We start from the raw sequence: 14943 nt of genomic DNA, 5'->3' as shown, positions 1-14943 counted from the left end.
TATAGTAAATGAATACAAAGTTCAGTCATTCATGAAATTCTTATTTTTATTTATTTATATTAATTTATCTAAAAATATTAAATATTTATTAAAATATGAAATAAATATTAAACGATTAAATATTTATAGTAAATAAATACACATTTTATTTATTCATACATTCTTATTTTTATTTATTTCTATTCTTCATCTATCTTTTTTATATTTATCTGATAATATTGAATATTTATATTAAATGTATTAATATATGTAAATTTAATCATTTTAAATACATTTTACAATACAATATTAAATATTTATAGTAAATACAGTTTATTCATTCATTCATATTTTTATTTATTATAAAAATTTATTCATTTACTTGTTGGATTTTTGCAGATAGATCTTGGTGCTCATGTGGATGATCATGGTTTGATTCCAACCATTCCAGAAAGTCTTTTCCAATCCCATTTTCTGTCCTTTAAATATGGCAAAAAGCCAAAAAAAATGCTAGCAAGTATGGATTATGGCCTGTCAAGACATTTATCCATCATAAACAACATGAACAGGGCAGCATTCCTTTTTCAATATCATTATAAGACATTTTGTGTAATGGTATTGGATTGAAATGGCATAGATTAATGGTGGGATGTTGCAATAGGAGGAAGGAATGTTCACTTTAAATGAACTCCTATTCCCGCTTGAGCTTTCAACTAGTCCCCCATCTGCTGTCCGGTGAAGTGAGTTATTTAGCCATCGCAGGAAGAAAATGATATCGCTCTGTTATGTACCAGCCATCTTCAGAGCGTTTAAAGGATTTCAGTGCTCGGTTCACATCAATTCTCCCGCTTGTTCCAAACAGGCACACACACGTTTCACAGCCAGAAACATGATAATCAGAACCAAAACAGATGTTTTTAGCAGGTCCGAGCTGTAATGGCGTAGCTCTATTCTGGAAAAGGGGGCGGGGAGCAGCAGCTCATTTGCATTTAAAGAGACAGGCCCGAAAAACAGCGTGTTTCTGCTTCCACTCAAAATAAGCATTTTCAAAATGATATAATAAATGATCTGTGGAGTATTTTGAGCTGAAACTTCACAGACACATTCTGGGGACACCAGAGACTTATATTACATATTGTAAAAAGGGGCATAATATGTCTCCTTTAACAGATCGTTTACATTCACATACAGCTACATTACACACTGCATTAAAGGCAACATTCGGAATGGCATAATAGGGGCACTTTAAAATTGAATAAGCATTTGAAAATTTATGTATTTCTTTAGAAATATTAAATAAACATTTATATTAACTATATTAAAATAATAAATGTTTATATTAAATATATAGACATTTTTTCAGAACTGTATTTATTTATATTTATTCATATTCAAAAATGAAATAAATATTTATATTAAAATATTAAATATTTATAGTAAATGAATACAAAGTTCAGTCATTCATGAAATTCTTATTTTTATTTATTTATATTAATTTATCTAAAAATATTAAATATTTATTAAAATATGAAATAAATATTAAACGATTAAATATTTATAGTAAATAAATACACATTTTATTTATTCATACATTCTTATTTTTATTTATTTCTATTCTTCATCTATCTTTTTTATATTTATCTGATAATATTGAATATTTATATTAAATGTATTAATATATGTAAATTTAATCATTTTAAATACATTTTACAATACAATATTAAATATTTATAGTAAATACAGTTTATTCATTCATTCATATTTTTATTTATTATAAAAATTTATTCATTTACTTGTTGGATTTTTGCAGATAGATCTTGGTGCTCATGTGGATGATCATGGTTTGATTCCAACCATTCCAGAAAGTCTTTTCCAATCCCATTTTCTGTCCTTTAAATATGGCAAAAAGCCAAAAAAAATGCTAGCAAGTATGGATTATGGCCTGTCAAGACATTTATCCATCATAAACAACATGAACAGGGCAGCATTCCTTTTTCAATATCATTATAAGACATTTTGTGTAATGGTATTGGATTGAAATGGCATAGATTAATGGTGGGATGTTGCAATAGGAGGAAGGAATGTTCACTTTAAATGAACTCCTATTCCCGCTTGAGCTTTCAACTAGTCCCCCATCTGCTGTCCGGTGAAGTGAGTTATTTAGCCATCGCAGGAAGAAAATGATATCGCTCTGTTATGTACCAGCCATCTTCAGAGCGTTTAAAGGATTTCAGTGCTCGGTTCACATCAATTCTCCCGCTTGTTCCAAACAGGCACACACACGTTTCACAGCCAGCCAGGTTCCTCCCGGGAGCCGCGTTTCACGAGACTCTTTAAGGTCAGGTGTTCTGCGTCTGGGATCCATGCAACACTGCGGCGTCTCTCTCACTCTGGGATACGGCAGCAAATGCTAAATTAGGACACAGAAAGTCTTCATTCCAATAAAGCCTCGGTCTCCTGAGTCAACGGATAAAAAGATCAGGGTTTGCTGGAGGAGGTGGTAAATTATTCATGGCTTTATACGATTTGCTGGGAGCAATTCTCTCCCTCTCTCTGTTGCACTCCTCTAGTCGTTCTCTCCCTCTTGCTTCTCTAGAAACTTTCCCTCCACCTGCCAGTCAAGACATCCAGTTTCCTGTCACATGTTTGACAGGATCTGAATATTGTATCTGAATGCTTGGGCCAATCAGAAGACCAGATTCGAAGACATTTGTCCAGGTAAAATTTGTCAACAATTCCATCTCTTCCATGGTAAACTTTTTATCCAAATATGAACATTTCAGTCATTTCTATTTTTACCCAGTCATGTTAGGTAGCTCCGCCCATAACAAAATCTTATTGGTCCAAAATCCTGCGCCATTCAAATGTGTTTTGATTGGCTGTAATTTTTTCACTTTGAATTGCAGTTTCAGTTATTTATTATTTTCATTTTGGTATTTTCATACCAAACAATAAGCATTCGGTAAAAGCAGTAATATTGTGAGATATTATTACAATTTAAAATAACAGTTTTCTTTTTAAATATGTTTTCAAATTTATTTTATTTAAAATGTATTTAAAATGTAATTTATTTAGCTGAATTATTACGCCAGTCTTCAGTGTCACATGATCCTTCAGAAATCCTTCTAATATGCTGATTTGCTGCTCAATAAATATTTCTCATTTACATCAATGTTGAAAACAGTTGTGCTGCTTAATATTTTTGTGCAAAATGTAATGTTTTTAATGTTTTTTCCCCTCAGGATTCTTTGAGGTATAGGAATGTTTTGGGGAATGTTTTCTTTGATGTATCTTGATGTTTTGGGGAAGTCGTGGCCTAATGGTTAGAGAGTCGGACTCGTAAGGCAGGGATTGTAGGTGGGGGGGGTGAATGTACAGCGCTCTCTTCCACCTTCGATACCACGACTGAGGTGTCCTTGAGCAAGGCACCGAACCCCCAACTGCTCCCCGCTAGCTACAGCAAAAATGGCTAGTAATAAATTATCGTGTGTGTTCACTGCTGTGTGTGTGCACTTTGGATGGGTTAAATGCAGAGCACTAATTCCGAGTATGGGTCACCATACTTGGCCACATGTCACGTCACTCACTTTCAAAAATAGCATTTATTTAAACAGAATATTTTTATAACATTATAAATGTTTTTATTATTAATGCACCTTGCTGAGTAAAAGTATTAATTTCTTTCAAAAAATAACAATTAAAAAATCTTACTGACCACAAACTTTTAAATGGATATTTTCTGCAACATTTTTTTTTTTCTGTAAAATGTGCTAAAATAAATGTAAATTGTGACATTTTGGCACATTTTTCTCTGCCTTTTTTAAGAAAATATTTTATATTAATTTTAACATTATTAAAGCTTGTAAAATTAAATGATTCTCATAAAATGACTACATTTGTCAAATTAAAACTAACACTTTAAAGTTAATTAACATACAAACCTCCATAGACTTACATTAGAAAAGATCAAAAAGAAAACTGTGGACGGCAACAGTTGCTATGGTAGGATTGGTCAGTAATGTTTTAAAGTGAGGTTTAGCGATGGGTCAATTTACATAAAAGGTCAATCCAGTTCAATCCATGATCAGTTTCTGCCCTAGACAAAGAATCTGAGCAAACAAGAACCTTTGTTGCCTGTGCTGAACGAGGATATCTGAAGATTCTCCTGGAGGCTTTTATCTCCTGTGCAGAATCTTTCTAAAGTCACACTGATCCTGGGCTTTGATCCTGAGCTTTCTGTTCTACAGTATCCTCTTCCACTCTCTTCTTCTCCACAATCCCATCTCTATCTCTCTGTTTTTTTCCTGCTCTCTCTGGTCTTTCTACTTCACAGCATCATAGACATCGTCCCCTCATTCTCACTCTATCAGACTTGTGCTGTTGAGTCCTCAGCTAACATATTGCACAGCAACATAGAGGATCCATCACTGTCATCCGTGTGTAGAACAATGATTGAGGGACAAATACAAAGACAGGTGAGCATAAACTGACACTGGAAAAATCATTGTGTAATCATTATTTTTGTCTCGTTTTCAAAACATAAACATGCTCAAAACACGATACATTTTCTTGGGAGCAAAAATAAATTAATGCTTTTATTCAGCAAGGATGGATTAAATTGATAGAAAGTGACAGTAACACATGTATAATGTTACAATAGATTTCTATTTCAAATAAATGCTGTTCTTTTGAACTTCCTATTCATCAAAGAATCCTGAAAAAAAAAAGGTTTCCACAAAAATATGAAGCAGCTGAACTGTTTTAAACCCTGATAATAATAAGAAATGTTTCTCGGGCAGCAAATCAGCATATTATCAGTGACACTGAAGACTGGAGTAATGGCTGCTGAAAATTCAGTTTTGCATCACAGGAATGAATTACATCTGAAAATATATTACAGTACAAAACAGTTATTTAAAATTATTATAATATGTTATTTTAAAATATTTCACAGTTTTTACTGTATTTTTGATCAAATAATGCAGCCTTGGTGAACATAAGAGACATGTGTTTTTTTAACCTTAAACCGCATAAACACATTTCATTACACCAAATACACAAAATACTGTTCTTTTTAGCAACATCATATGACCCCTTTAAGGAACAGTATGTATCTTGAATTAAGATAGAAATTGTAATAATTTCATAAGTAATAATTTATATAATTTTGTTACATTAAATTGTAATTAAATTATTTTATATAAATAATTTAATGTATTAAAATTCATTTACATTTTTAAAAAATTTTTCGTACAAATATAGTGACATTTGATGCAAGAAAAAAAAACAGCTATATTATTTGAAAACAAGCTTTTCAGCTGAAATTCATGTTTAGTGCACAAATTGACTATTTTGTGTTATGTTATACTGTTTTCTTTTTTTTTCCATTTTCATGGATATTTTTATGGTGCTTTTGCATTATTTAAAATAAAAAGACCTCTTTTCAAAAAATATATCTTGAATTAAGTTTTTTATTCTTACCCCATTAGCATATCATGTATTTCATCTTTTATGTTTTTATTTCAAAAGTGATAGTACATTAATCAGCATAAATGTAAACGTACCCTAGTTAGCCAAAAAGCTAATTTTATATGTAGTCCCTGCTGTTATTAGCCAGAAAAAAATAAAATAATAACGATAGTAAAATACAGGTAAAAAGCATATACAGTTCAGTAAAATATGTTTAAAGGTGGGGTAAGCGATTTTTCAAAAATGTTTTAGAAAACTGATTCGGGCCGAATAGCAAAACAAACTTGTAGCCAATCAGCAGTAAGGGGCGTGTCTACTCATGATGTGGAGGAGACAGGGTTCAGTGCACGGGACATTCAGTGCCACTCAAGAGATGGCGCCGACGCTGATGGCTGCCTCCGTGGCGTGCTCCGCAGTTGTTTTTATGTTTTTGTTAGTTTGTCCTGTCTTTAGTTATATCCCTGCAATCAGTTTCACCAGAGACGAATTGCTGGACATTCGGAAGTACACCCCACCCGATATTTCACCAGTTTTCGATTATTCTGATGTTTTGCTGGACATTGTAGTCGGGGGAGCTGTGGCGCTGATCAAGCACTTCAGAACGCGCAGACGGGGGAAGAGAGCCGGCGTGCTCGTGAAGCTAAGGCAGCGTGGATTCAGAACGCCGTTGCCAAGCATCCATCTGGCGAACTTCCGCTCTCTACAAAACAAAACGGACGAGCTCCTTGACCGTTGAAAATCATTTGAAATTTGTGTCAATACGTCATAAATAGAACACAGCAGCAGTTTTCTGTCCGGGATTTGTCGTGTCGTGCCGCATCCAGTGTAGACCAGAGCCATTGAGAAACTGTTTCTCAACGGCTCTGGTGTAGACCATAGATATGTATATATATCTATGGTGTAGACAGCATCACTGATCTTCGTTTCACAGAACGAATCCGTTGCCTGGGTTGCGTTCGTATGTGTGGGGTGAAGCTATCAAAATAGGGGCGAGACACTTTTGGGGTAGGGGCATGTTTGTTTTGGTGATTTCATATGTCAACATTGGCTACCAGAAATCGCTTACCCCACTTTTAAGTAGCACATACAGTATATAATACACTGAAATAATATAGTATTGTTATAGGTGAAAAAAGCAACATCAGTGTCAACATGGTTGGTTCTGAAGAAGCCAATTGCTAAAATTATACTTGAATATTAGGATGTTTTTTTTTTTATCAATTTTTATTGATTGTGGTGTAAAATCCCACTGATTTGATTCTCTAAAGGAAAACGCAGCCTGACTAAATGAGGTTTTCCTGCATGAAATGATCCTGCACCTCTAGTTGCTCTGTAGATTTGAAACTGATAAAGCCAGCCTTCAAACACAAGCATAAATCTAACAAAATCATTCATCTTGTTTTCAGGATGTTTTCAATGGGAAACAACATAAAAAAATACGGATGAAGAAAATGAGGATTCCCCCATTCAATCTCTTTCCCTTCTAGGAGAAACCATCAGCTACTGTGATGGCAATGAAGAGAAAAAATGTGATTGGTGCATCTTTGCTTCTCTCTCTCTCGGTTTCCCACACTCCACTTCCTCCCTCCACCTTGTGCCGTCCTAATGCTCTCCCCTCTCTCTCTCTCTCCGTCTCTCACTCTACCTCTCCGTTGGCTGACTGTAGGTACGCCCTCTGCTCGAGTGTGTGTCGGAGCATGCTTGTGTGTTCATGCGTGTTGGAAGCAGGTGGATCACGGATGCGTCTGCAAGCTCTTCATCAAGCTTGTGTTTTGTGAGTCCGGAGCGCATCAGCATTCTGGATATAATTCTGTGTCTGTGGATACGGACACACATTCGGACGCCGCATCCGACTGTCGTTAAACATCCGGTAAGTGGTGTTTTTATCACTCTTTTTGGAGGTTCTTTTCCCGTAAAGCTTCTCTCAGTTTGTGCTTTTGGGCAGGTGCACACTGGTTTGGCATCAAACGAAGCAGCTTTGATTTTTTGGAGTGTGTTTGCACGAGAGATCCGTTAATATTTCAGACATCAAAGCATGCAATGTCTATATTTAGTCGGCATGGCTCCAGAGAAATGCTGGTATGTTCGGATACCAGACAGTTTCTCTGCCTCTTCTGTTTCCACAGGACAGGCGGATCCTTTAAAGAGTGGGAAGGGAGGGACATTGTGGGTACAGCTGACACATCCAGAGAAGCGAACGGGAGAGAGACGGGAACGATGGAGAGAGAGAGAGACAGGTAGAGAGAGACCGTAACGAACATCAATATTTATTAGATTCGGCCACTTCGGCCTTAATTTCTCTCGGTGCGCTTGGAAACTAATAAGAGAGAAATGTGATTAGGCGTCATGGGCGGAATAGCAGTTTCAACTTCTCTTCCCTCCAGATATGAAGCTAAAAAAGGTCCAGAGGGAATTAAAGAAACATTCACGTGACAGAAATGCATTTTTAGGTATTTTAGCTGGCCTGCGTGGAGGTTTGAACATTAATGAGCCTTGTTTATCCCTCGATCAATAGCCGTAAGTTATCAGTATTCATCGTTGAAGCCCAAAACATGATGTTTTCATAGCATATCATATTTCAGATAAGGATATACTTATACTGCACGTCATGGAAAATATCTTTTTTCGATTGAACACTGACCGATTACTGTGGCTGGTGTCATGTGAATAGAAACAAAAGCGTTTCCTGTCCTCTTAGAATAGATACTATGTCTAATCACGTCTGCCGCTGGGAAGTTAATTCGTTTATGAAATATTAGCTCACGGTCAGAGTGAAATCTTGATACGTCCAGATTCTTTGGGACTGTATTAATGATTGATCTGAAGGTAACACAGGTCTCACTTCTCCGAGACAGATTGTGACATATGCTGATACTCTGGCATCTCGTTTCCTGCTTTTGTTGCGAGCTCAGCAGAGTTTTTGGTGCTGGGAGTTTGATGACTTTGGGGGAAGTTAGTTGGTGCTAATGGTGCTGCAAAGACTCATTATGCACGAAGGCATCTGTTCATCGATTCTTTCACAGCAAATTCACAGTATTATTTCAGCATTCACTAATCACCTAAAATGCAGTAACCAGGCTTTAAATGCACTTTCATTTTCAGTGTTATATTTTTAATACTTTAAGATTTAATTTTTATTATTTTTCTTTTTTTTGTAATTTGGCTGCTTATTTTGTTTTATTTTATTTTTATGTATTATTATTTAATTTAATATTTATATATTTTACTTTTTTAAATTTACTTTTTTGTTTTTTATGTTTGTAATTTGACTACTTAGTATATTTGTATTTAATAATTTACTTTAATATTTATTTTTATTTTTTTATTTTTTTATAAATTAACATTTTTGTTTTTATGTTAGTAATTTGTCTACTTTGTTTAATTTGAATTTACATTTTTTAATATATTACAAACTGTAACATAATTTATATATTTGTATTTAATATAAAATTTCTTCAGTATTTCAAGTATTTTTTCAGTTTATTTTTCAGTTTTATTTCAAAATTTCTACTTATTTTGTTTCATTTTTAATTATTTACTAATTTAATATTTAATGTTTTATTTTTATTTTTAACACTTAAAAGTAATTTTCCAGTTTTATTATTTTTAATTTGACTACTTTTAGTTTATTTTAGTTTAATTATTTAAATTAAATTAATTTAATTATGTTATGTGATAAATTGACATTTTTGTTTTTTATGTTTGTAATTTGTCTACTTATTTTGTTTAATTTTAATTTACTTTTTTATATATTACAGACTGTAACATAATTGATATATTTGCAATTAATTTGTATTTTTTAACTTTTTATAAAGTAATTTTCAGTTTATTTTTCAGTTTTATTTCAAAATTTCTACTTACATACAGACCTCTTTTAATATTTCATGTTTTATTTTTATTTTTAACATTTTTTAAGTAATTTTTCAGTTTTGTATTTTTAATTTGACTACTTATTTTATTTTAATTAAATGTAATTAATTAAATACATTTATTTTCATTACTTAAATCATTGTCATTCTTGTCATGGCATCAGTAATGATGGTGAAGAGCGTTATAATGAAATTATATATATATATATATATATATTATATATATATGCAATCGAGCTCACTTTCAGAATTGTAAAATGCCGTATCAGGTACTTGGATTACAGTGGTGGAGCGAAATTTTCCACTAGTTTGGGAATTGTTGCATGCAAATTGAATTCAGCAGTAATTTGGTGATTTGCATAATACCTCTTGACTGTTTTTGCCTGTTTCTTTTGTTAAAAACTTTTCTGTTGGAACCGTGTCCTAATGGCAAGACCATAGCCACCATATAGTAGTACGTCTCTCTCAGTTATTGTTTGATTTTCAGATCCAACACACTGAGCCTTGGCACACATATGGCCAACAGAAGTTTGAATTGATCTTGTGCTGTTCCCTGATCCCATTTCTCTTCTTTTCTACCAAAAAAGTGGCAAAATAAATGAGTATTGTGTGTATTGTGTATTGTGTAGGTGAATTTCGAAGCCATGAAAATTCATAGTCCTGCTCTCATATGTTTTCATTGTCTGTTTTGCGCACATTCAGCAAAGATGGTTGAGGTTTTCATTTACACCCAGAGGATCTGTTCATACAGAAGGCCTTGCTCTTGATGAACTGAAGAAGCTCCAGGTGGACATCAGCACTCCACAGAAAGCATGCCTTGCAGCCTCTGGCAGCTTCATAGAGGAAGACTAATCTTTCTTTTGGCAATGAAAAGCGGCTTCCCAAGGGAACATGAAGTGGATTTTTCCAGGAACTCATTGTTGAAGATGGTTAAGGTACTTCCCAGCCAACAATATCTTACTTTTGACCTTCCGCCTGTGGTGCTTTGGTTCAGAAGCCTGTTAGGAATCCATCATACGACTATAAAGGAGAATATGTGTGTTCCGGTACGTACAGTACAGGTACCGAGATGTGCCTGTGATGTGCTTCGGGCCATCACTCTCAGCTCTGCCTCCAACCCCACATGAAGATCAGGATGGATTATCACGTGCGAAAGAACGAAAAAGACAGACAGAGTGACGCGGAGAGAGCATGACCTTATATTCCCAGATCCATCTGTGTCATGTTCAATGTTCTGTGCTCTCCTCACAGCACATCTGATTGTTCTGGATGGTGTTGCTTTGGGTTGATAACCGTCAAACCCCTGAATCCATCTCTTGTACATCTGTTCATTTAACGCGTTTAATGAATAAGGAAAAGTCTGTTCGCCGCCTTTTATCAAAGACAAATTGCTCTTATCTGAGCGTTTCCTGATCAGAATTCCGTGCCAGACTCTGAAATTTAATTTGCAGCTAAATTGGAGTGAGAACGGTGTGTATGAATGGCCGATTCTCTGATCCAGAGGCGTGCGAACAGAGGACTGCTGTTATTCACGCCGGAGAGGACAATGACAGCAGTCACAATAAAAGCTTTTAAAGGAGACAGAGGACATTGTGTGGAGTCGAAAAGGGGTTTATGGAGTTCAACAAGGATGAGTCATTAAATGATGCACTCTAAAAGCATTTTCTTAACCAGTATCTTCAGCTTGCTTTCCGGGAAAATATCCATATAATAAGAAACATTTAAATATGAGAAGAAAAACTGCATAAAATATTAAAGGAAAAGTTGAAATAAAAATTATTATTTTATTATTTTATTTTATTTGTTAACTGTGGAACACCTATAGAGAAATTTTGATACATTTATTTTTTTTCCATGCAGTGCAGCAAATGTAGACTGCCGCTTTTGAGTTTCAAAAGGATGCAGAAGTACCATAAACTTATCATAAAAGAGATCTCTATGACTTGTGCACTATAAAATAATTCATTTTGGGTGAACTGTTCCTTTAAGACTCAACTGTAGCCAATATATCTTATATATATAAAATTCACATATTGATTTTGTGTGTGTGTGTGTGTGTTTTTTTAACTGAAAAACAAGGCAAACGTACTCAAGTACTTATTAGGGAAAAAGTACTTATTAGGGAAATTATTTTTACATGTTACGCATTATGACGCAAACACCCACTTAAACTACCTTAATGATTGGCACAATTACATTTCACTACTAATGCACAATATTTATACTAATGCACTCATGAAAATCATAAAAACAAGACAATCTATGAACGCAATCTTGTCATCTCTTCTTCTCTCTCTCTTACTTTTTGAACTGTATTATTTTAATTACCTTTGTGATTAAAAAAATTTCCCCACTCCATTTTCTCTGTCTGAATTAATATGGGATTTCGGTCTAATGAGAGAGCGAGAAAGAGACAGACAAATTCAACATAATCATAATAGTCATTTAATGACTAAAAGAAACAAATGAGTAAACAAATAAATGAGGGACTGATTATCAAAGCATTGGGAATAGTTCAAATCAACATGAAATCTAAATTGACCCTATTTAATTTTTCAATACATGTCGGAATCTTTTATTAAAATGTAATAAATTGCTTTGCCACCTGAATTGACGTTACTGTTTGGCTCACAGCAGCAAATTCAGCCTCATTCCTTGCAGATTTTCACCATCCAATCAATTCCCACTGGACAAAATCAAGCCCCAACCTACATTCCTAAAGAATATCTTGTTTTACTCAAAAACACACTGTATTATAAAAGTAAAATAATGTATATTTTAATGCTGTGTCTGTCCTGACCCATTCAATGAGCCCTCGTCTTCAGCTCTTCTTTTGTTTTTCGGCTGGTGTTTTGATGGCGTTTTGCATGAAGCTCTCTAGAAGCCAGCGTATCCTTGGGTGAGCGCACCTTTGAAATCTCTGCCGTCAGAACTGATTGCTTTTGAAGTGCTTTGGTAATGAAATGGTTGTGGAGTTTCTCGTACGAATAAGAAATGCTGTCCCACGTCTTCCTGTCTCACCTCCAGCCCCCTGCAATCAGAAAGAGGTGATTGAATTCAGCTCATTAACAGCCTGAGCAAAGACAGACGCTCTTCCAAATCCTAGTGAGCCACCTGTATAGATGGGATTTTTAGACATGGCAGACTCACTCTTGACATGAAAGCTGTTAACCTGTTTTATGAAATACCTCATTTTGATTGAGTTGCATGAGCTTTGCGGCAGTGATGCTAGTCGTGCCGATTCATTTTTATACATTTTGAGATTACTGGCCTCTAGAAGTGTAATTGTCTGCTCAGATTTTGGAGTCAGGTGGATTTTAGATGCAGTCTTTGAATATTAAGTTGCACGATTAGTGTAGATGAAGACGTTTTTGTTGAAAATGCTGGGGCTGAAATCACCTATTCGTTTGATCAGTCCTGTCAAGTCATAACTTTAACAGATCTTTTGCGCTAAATTGAAAATTCTTCCAAATATCAAAGCTATAGAAGTCGGTTTCCAAAAGTAAAAAAAATAAAAAATAATAATAATACATTATTTTAATTGTATATCTTATATCTAGTTAAATATAAATGTCCAAATGATAAATGTAGACATTTGTTTTTAATTTAGACAATTTTTTATATATATCTCACAATGTGACTTTCTTTTTTTCCTTTCTTTTCTTTGTTTTTTCTGTTTGTACTTTATTGCATAATGCATACTTATCTTGTTTTTGTTTTTGTTTTCTTTTTTTACCCTGAGAAGTATAAGCTGCTTTTTCTACACAACAGAAATGGTTGCCAAATTCAGTTACACTTTTGCTTTTGTGTATGTATATATATATATATATTACGTGGTTATAATATTTAAACTAAAACCATTAAAAATTTTAAATAAAATAGAAAAAAAGTAGGCTTTTTTACTTCTGCTAAATGCCAAGGCAAAATTTAGCATTTTCTATTAGTTTAACTTAATTAAAATACCTAAAACTGAAATACAAATATATAGAATGACAATAAAACACAAAAAATTGCTAAAACTTTAACTAAAATTCTAATTAAAACGTAAAATATAAAAACCTAAATTCAAAAAACTAATTCAAAATATTAATAAAAACTATAATAATATCCCATGACACTAAAATACTTTTTTTTTTTTTTTGAGTAAATATTGTGTCAAATATCTTAAATTGTGGAGTATACATAAGTATCTAGCTTTCTAGATAGTATTTGTAAGAAGTTGCAGAATGCATTGCAATGAGTCAGACTTTTCAATCAATATATCTAATAAGAGAAATGTCGATGCCAAATATAAGCAGATTTTATATGTATCTTAAAGACATATTTCCAACTGAGATTAGTATTATTCATTTATAAACAGTTTTCCGTTTTGTATTTCGCTCAGGTGTGTGTGCATTGATTTGGTGTGGAGGAGCACCGGAAGGCATCCAGGAGCCTCCTGTAACGCTCTATTAACTCACGTCAAACTGTGCTCTACCGTGCTAACATTACAGCGTGAGTATCTGCTGAGTACGACTGATTCAGGGTTACGTTAGAAACCACCTCTCAGACTGATCTATGTCTCAACTAAACCCTCCATCTGGAAAAAATCATCCTCCATTAATCACCGCTGAGCTCACGGTTCAAGAGCAATTTCCCAACTCAATGTTAATTAAATAGAGTAACTCGTCGCAGGTTAAAATCCCCGACATCTGTTCACGACAGTCATTTCATAAATTAATATTTTTTTTTAAATGCGCTTTTGAATATTAATAGTGACCTAAAACGGCAAAAAGCCCCATAAACCGCCGGTGATATAATCCATAACAACCTCAGTATGACCTCACACATTACACATCCCCAGAGCAAAATCTGCTTTAAATATCCAAACGACATGAGCGTCAAATAATAACACGTTTGATTTCAAAGCATTTAAACATTAAATGTACTTACATAACCATTCTGGTGTCTTTGTGCCATTTTTGCTGTTGGAAACAAGTTTTTGTCATTTTTAAATGGCATAATACACTTTCGAACTAAATAGAAATAAAGCTGTTCTTGCTTATTTAAAGGGGTCATATGGAGTCTAGCCCTGGGTCGTCACATGTGTTTGGCGCAAGCCCGCCGGCCGCTCCTTCGTCGAATCCGCCGGCCACGCCGTTCTCAAGACCGCCGGCCGTTCCTCAAGACCGCCGGCCGCCGCTCACTCTAGCCCGCAGTGTGTGACGCCGTGTGACGCATTTTATGGAGGACTGTTTCCTGAACCTGCAGTTCTGCATAGCCTACAATGGGTCTGTGCTCAAAGTTCTATAAAATCTCATAAGTGAGTGGGAATTTACCGAACGTGGCACTTGCGGGAGTTAACAGTGTATGCAATACCCGCAACCTCACACCAAATTTCAGGCCGTGTAGATAGGCAAGCGTAAATCATTTAGTAAGCAGAAATCCGAAATTTACCTTAACATATTAAGTTAGAGGAAGATGCGACTGAATTGATGCTTGAAGAATGCACTTCCAGCAGCCATGATAAACAGTTGGCGGTTAAAGTTTTCTATGCACAATTTGATTTGAGGAAAGTCACAAGACCTATTACTATCTCTCTATCCAATCACGTTGATGGACAAAAATGAAATTAAAATAAGCATGT

This window comes from Sinocyclocheilus rhinocerous, unplaced genomic scaffold (genome assembly GCF_001515625.1).
Source record: "Sinocyclocheilus rhinocerous isolate Xijiao unplaced genomic scaffold, SAMN03320098_v1.1 scaffold5028, whole genome shotgun sequence".
In the NCBI taxonomy this organism is placed as follows: domain Eukaryota; kingdom Metazoa; phylum Chordata; class Actinopteri; order Cypriniformes; family Cyprinidae; genus Sinocyclocheilus; species Sinocyclocheilus rhinocerous.
This window is presented reverse-complemented; position numbering follows the sequence as displayed.